This window comes from Schistocerca gregaria, chromosome 5 (assembly GCF_023897955.1).
Source record: "Schistocerca gregaria isolate iqSchGreg1 chromosome 5, iqSchGreg1.2, whole genome shotgun sequence".
In the NCBI taxonomy this organism is placed as follows: Eukaryota; Metazoa; Arthropoda; class Insecta; order Orthoptera; family Acrididae; genus Schistocerca; species Schistocerca gregaria.
Window position 1 is genome coordinate 27,912,801 of NC_064924.1, and position 6,695 is coordinate 27,919,495.

General features: G+C 36.1%; 1 long non-coding RNA gene across 1 annotated transcript; it reads left to right on the forward strand.

Moving 5' to 3' along the window:
• The first annotated feature begins 1,290 nt into the window (after positions 1-1,290).
• Positions 1,291-2,533, forward strand: LOC126271891 (uncharacterized). Its single transcript, XR_007549155.1, has 2 exons — positions 1,291-1,792; positions 1,873-2,533. It is a non-coding gene; the product is annotated as an uncharacterized LOC126271891 (long non-coding RNA).
• Positions 2,534-6,695: the final 4,162 nt, after the last annotated feature.

Consider the following 6,695-nt stretch of genomic DNA (forward strand, 5'->3'; position numbering starts at 1 on the left):
TATGGAAGTTAAACTGGAAATCAAGGAAGGAAAAATGGTCGACAAACCCTGCAGAAAGTTGACTGGATGTTTGATGTACGCAATGTCAGAACAAGATCTGATTTGTGTGTTGTGGTCAACTTCTTGAGCAGATACCAAAACAGTCCATTGTAACAACTCTGGAAAAGCTTAAAAACAGTTTTGAGGTATATCAAAGGAACTGTCAATATGAGACTACGTTATCAAAAGGGGAATGAAGAAGTCCTTCTGGCCTATGCTGATGCAAACCACAATAGAAAAGAAGACCCAAGATCTACCTCTGGTTATCTATTAAAATGTTTTGGAAACACCGTCTGTTGGGCAACAAAGAAACATACTAGTGTTGCTTTGTCTTCAGCAGAGGCAGAATATGTAGCTCTAGCGACAGCTGCAGCTGAGTTACTCTGGGTGAAATATTTGCTGGACGATATTCAAATTCCACTCCAGCTACCAATTCGTATATTTGAGGATAATCAGTCCTGTATACGGATACTGAAAACATGGGAACATCAACGGTTGAGACATGTCAATGTTAAATATAATTTTGTGAGTCAACTTCACCACCACAGGATCATCACAGCCGAGCATGTACATTCGGAGGATCAGATTGCAGATATTTTTACCAAAGGCTTACCAGCTCCTAGATTCATAACTTTGAGGAGCTTGATGGGTTTATTTTAATTTTTGTTAACGTTAAATGTAAAATCATTAAATTGGGGAGGGGTGTTAAGATTGCAATTTTAATGATTCTCTGTGTGACTTGCGTTAAGTGCTGTACCATCAAAGAGTAAAACAGGTGTTTTTTATTCAGTTGTTCTCTGACGCCCTTCAGTTTAATAAAAAACATCTAATAGTTTTTAATTGAGTGTTACTTTATCGCAGGAAACTAATATGCAGCAGTTGCGAAACAAATACTTTCCAATAATTGTTGAAAAACCTGTCAGTGGCACAATCTTATAGTTACCCATACGGCGCTGGTCGTCTTTTTCATAGATGGATACTACTTTTGCTATTTTCAGCTACTTTTATAATTATTTGAAGTCCTTCTAAAAATAATTACACAATGGTTCGTGCTCCAAGAATGACCATAAATTCAATCGTAAAATGTTTATGTGGGCATGAAAAAAAAAACAAGGAAACAAACACATACAACTACTTCACATTTAATAACTGTACTCAAACAAGTCGTAGTACGGATCTGCAGCCCGTGTGTGCTCTTTAGCGACATGATCGATTAGCAAAATGTGAATGTTGACTTTGGAACACAGAAACATATATAGTCTCTGGCGTGTCAGCTGTATTAGCGAAGTGACTGAATAATAGCTTGAAATACTCAGAAACAGCGCTGGCGCAATCAAAAGTGTCAGATAATTTAAGACGGAACGGAAGGTCGCTGTTGGTACTGTCATTATGTTCGGCGGGGATTATACTTAAGTACTGTTGTTGGGCGTCATGGTGGCAAAGACGAAAAAGGCAAAGTGTGCACATTACACGGGAGTGATGAGCATTAAAATTTGCGAACAAAATGCTATGCAGATAAGGACAAAATAAGGCGCTCTCATAAACGAGCCGCGCTTTCTTGAAAATGGGATAAGCGCCGCTGAATGGTTGTGATACATCAGTTTGAGAGTAAATCAAGGACTGTTGCACGTCAAAAGACGTGAAAGACAGGACAATTTCTGTGGAGTAGCACCATCATGTTATGAATGTTCCATAACGCAATAAAATTTTTCAGCTTTCTGCTTAACGTACTGCACTTTTTACAACATGATAAGTAAGTGTCCTATTTCATAATCTTCTATAGCACTTGTTTAGTAGTTGAGAACCAATCAAGAACCATTATTTTTCTTACAGCCTCTGAACCTGCTGGTCGCAGGAGTCTGAGTTTTCACATAGTCAAAATAAGTGAGATGTTCACTTGCTTCGACCTGGCGGTAAATGAAGGGAATATCAATGAAAGAGCTAAACGTTGTGTTTATTGGTAGCAATTACGAAGACTGGATTGACAGTTCCTGCTACACAGTATAAAAGTGCAAACACACTTGCTTTTGTTACGTGTTTCAAATCAATAAAGAGAAAATAATGCGTTTTCATATTCTGTAATGAATTACATTCATATGATTAGTGAAAAGCCATCAACTGTAAAGAATTCAAATACTTTGTAATAGCAGTGACAGCAGATACCATCCACTATGTTTACTTGTTGATTAAGGCCATCTGTGATCATTGAATATTCAGAAAAGACTGAAGTTTGGCAATAAGCTATACACAGCACTAATATAGTTACCATATGTATTGCCAATATTTTAGTGTACTTATCTGAAATTGTCTCGTGTTGAGAACAATATATGTCTTCCATTTTTGTGCTTGTGTGAAAAATTTCCACAGTTAAAATTATTATACTAGGATTTATATTACACATTAAATGTACAGAAAAACACTTTAAATGATGTGCAATAATATGTATATTTATGGAGATTTGTTTAAATAAAACTATTACAGTGGCAGACACAGATTGTCAGATGCAACTTAATGGATCAAACAATGGAAAATACAGGGTGGAATGCAACAATATTATGAAAATATTGTGCAACTTACACGGGCTACACATGTTTCTGCAATTACAGACTTTTTGCTAATTCGTATAGACTACACAATAAAGATGGTCCAGTAGCAAAATCTGATCTTGGTAATCAAATTTAACTACGCCACATTGAGACCAGGCTTTCTATTTCTCTATTCGAATGTTCTCTTGCTTCCCTATATGTTTGTCAATAACTTGCTAAATAGTTACATCTACAGGGTTCCAAATTTCTTCCTCCTACTTTTACACTGAAGGAAACAGGGTCAGTGACTTCACCAGTGAAGTCTGTGAATACTTCACTGGTGAAGCTGAACTGTCAAAGAAAACTGAAGCATGAATTTATATTTAGTTTTGAGATTCAGTTGTAATAAAGCCTGAAATTTAAAGCATCCTTAAGTTATTTTTGTTTGATGACAGCAGGAGATACTATATGATACTTACAATAGATATATACAGTTGTTCATAATGGGATCATAGCTGTAAATCCAGGTTTTAAATCCTGCCAGAAGCTGTAAGTCTTCCATTGATTGAATCCTCTGAGGGAACTTCAAATGTCATGTGGTGCACCATTTGCTGCTCTTAACTATAATCACATTGAGGAAGAGGCTTCCATGCCCATTGATGCAGCAATGCTCCACATATCTGTCCCAAGCCATTGTACAATCAGACACTGGGGTTCTGCTAATTAAAATTTTTAGTGAATTGATCATTCTGGATTCGTTTTTGTTATTCTTGTCCATGTGTTGGTGGTGGTTAAATATTACTTGGGACCAGCAACTAGTGAGTGTGTGATGGTGGGGAAAACACACCCTATAATGAGCCACATGCTTGATTGATTTGTGTGTTCACTATTTTAGAGGGAGCACTGTGTAGGAAGGTGGAACAGAGGTACTCTGTGAATAATAATAATTTTATTGTCATTAGGCATTACAGCTATAAACAATGTCACACATTACTATATAATACAGTTGACAGTTAAGAAACAGTAGGCTAGTTATTAACATTACATTTTTAAGTCACCATTGATGAATTCCTTTATATCATAGAATGGGTGCACATCTAACCAGTCATGCAGTGTTTGCTTTAGCAATTGTTCTGGTAAAATCTTGTACAGATTATGGAAGCTTATTAAGTAATTCGTGTCCTGTGAGTTCACTGATGTTTATAGTAAGGTGCTGTAAATGAAGCTCTATAATAAGTCTGTTTGTGCAGAGTTTATTTAAATATGCAATAGCTTACACTCAATAGCGGATGATGATGACACACACACACACACACACACACACACACACACACACACACACACACACACACACACAGGATTTAAAAAATCTGAACAATGGAAATTAACACACACAAAATGAAAACCAAGTGTTGCTGCCTTGAAACAACATTGACATTGTATCACTAACACCCTCCCTCAATGTTAATTATCATTGTGGTAAAAACTAAATTGCAAGATTTAAGTCAGTCCTAGCAAGGCTCTAAATGTTTCAAATTTTATTTTACCTAGTGGCTTTGTCAGGACATCAGCTTGTTCCTCATTTATGTTAATATGCTTTAACGGAACTTCCTCAGCAAACACTTTCTCCCTAAAAAATAAAATTTTGACTTCCATGTGCTTAAGTTTGTGATGGATAAAGGCTTGTTACTGGCATTATCTTCATGAAATAAAACAGCTATTTGACAGTGAGAAAGACTATAATAAAAATTACTCAGCCAACAAGCTTTGCTACTTTCAGTTAAAAATTCTGATTCTTTTGATGATAAGAGACTGGGAGTTGCCTCTTAGATGCCTTTGAAACACAACAACCCAAACCTTTGAAAAGATAACTTCCTGTGGACTTTCTATCTTCTCCATTACCAACTCAGTCACAGTGAACATAACCAATTATAGGATAAGTACAATTTTTATCTCTAGCACATAACAGACTCAGTTTTAGGGTTCATGCAATAAGGCATTCCACAAGTCCAGACTTGTACATGATTTGTACCTGTGCCACGCAAACATCTGGTCCAGAACCTAACATGGTATATATCTTTTATCATTGTCTTCTTTTTCAGATTTTTCTTTTTCTAACACACTGTGATCAAAATTTTCCTCCATGGGAGTTGTAGCAGAATTACATTCAATCATATCAAAAACTTGCAATGATTTTTCAAGATGGGTACATCGACAAATAGTAATTGTATACTCTCTTAAATTTTGAAAAACATCTGTTCCCAACTAGTTCCTAATCAGACCTAAAACTTTTAGCTTTAAATTGTCAGTTTCACTTTTGGAAGTTGAAGCTATCAGTAGATCATCAATGTGAACAAGTATGTTTTATGGCTATTTTCTATCTGTATATACCAATACTACTACAAATCACTTCTTACAATTCCTAAGCCAGTCATTATATAACATATGTCACTGGCTGCTTAGTGTAGACCGGTGGTTTGGTCCACAATCATATCAACAGAGTATGTTAATTGCCAGTAAATTCACATATTATGCAAACATTCTCAAATTTATTTTGACAGAATTGGTTTATATAACTGAAGATACATGTTTTGACGATGACTTGGGTTCTACTAACGTCTAATGGTTTATAATGTGTGTAACACTTCATTATGGCTTAATGCCAAAATATAGATTGTGAAATAAAATCTACTGCACAGTCAAAAAATTTTATAGATAGGAAAGTTATCCCCACTACATAAATTAAGAAAAAGTGTCACTGAGGTCAATTTTGCAACTGGACGACATATACCTGAATAAGTCAGTGTCTGTTGGATACCAATAGCTGCAAGATGAGCTTAATAAGAAACAAGATTACCTTTCTCATCTCTTTTTCACTTGAAAACCCACTCTGTCAAAAATGTTACAATTATTTGGCTTGCATACATAATCCCACATATTATTTTCTTCTAGGGCAATCAGCTCTCTTGCTATGTCATATTTCATTTTTCAGCATTGCACTACAAAACATCGCTTCAGCATAGGTTCTGTGGTTGTCATCATTCCCTGCTGTCAACAAGCCCAACTCGTAATCCTGTAAGTAATTTGGGTATTGAATATTTCTCCTGGGTCTCCAATTGTATGCCTTATTATCAGGATTTTCCTCTTCATCCTCGGAAGAATCATCTCTCTTTTCTCTCTCTTCACTGATTTCTTGTTCCTCTCTAAGCTGACTTCTGTTTTCTTTTGCAACCTGAATCCTCATTTCTTCTGCTTTCTGCCACTTGGATTCTGAAATTTTATATATGTTAAACATCAGTTTTTTTCTCCCTTTCAGGTAATGCTGACAGCATGTAAACTACATCCTGATGCACCTCACCTCAGAGTTGTTTGTGGAAGGTATAAATATTGTGTACCACTTCTCATCATAATCATAACCCATAAATAAACCTATCATATTTTTGGGGCCTTGTTTCAATCTCCATTCTTTCAGTATAAGAATAAACACATGAATCCCTAATATTTCCAGATCTTCTAAGGGTAATTCTCTGCCATAAAAGGCTTAGAAAGGAGTTTTACCTCTCACAGGACTTGGACCAGTCCAGTACAGTACAAAAGCTGCCATGTTAGCTGCTTCACCCCAGAAATGCTTGAGCACTCCTGAAATCATTGAATGGGCAGCTTCATCCAAGCTGCACATTTCTCTTTCAGCACTTCAAATTAGCAGTGGTGTGTACACAAAAAATGTACCGAACTCAGTGTTAATTAACTATAGTCTATTATCACTCCTTAGAACTTTAATTTTCAGGTCAGTTTTGCTCTCTTCTTTTGCTACAAAATTTCTGAGCCAACCTCTAACTTCATCCTTGTGTTACATAAAGAATACTTTGCGATAACTGAGCAGTAATCCTTCAAGAACAAAAAATGTCTCTCTCCTCTAAGCGAATGCATCTGTAGACATTTGCATGAAACAATTCATGTGGGGCATTAGCTCTTGGTGAACTGACTGGGAAAAACTGGTGATGTTGTTTCCTGCCAAACCCTCTTCAAAAGTGACAAAGTGGTCAATGAAGTCCAGTCCTTTACATAACAAGAGCTCTCTCTGGTGTGTAATGCTCTGATGGAACAGTTGCAACATGTTTAGACAAATTT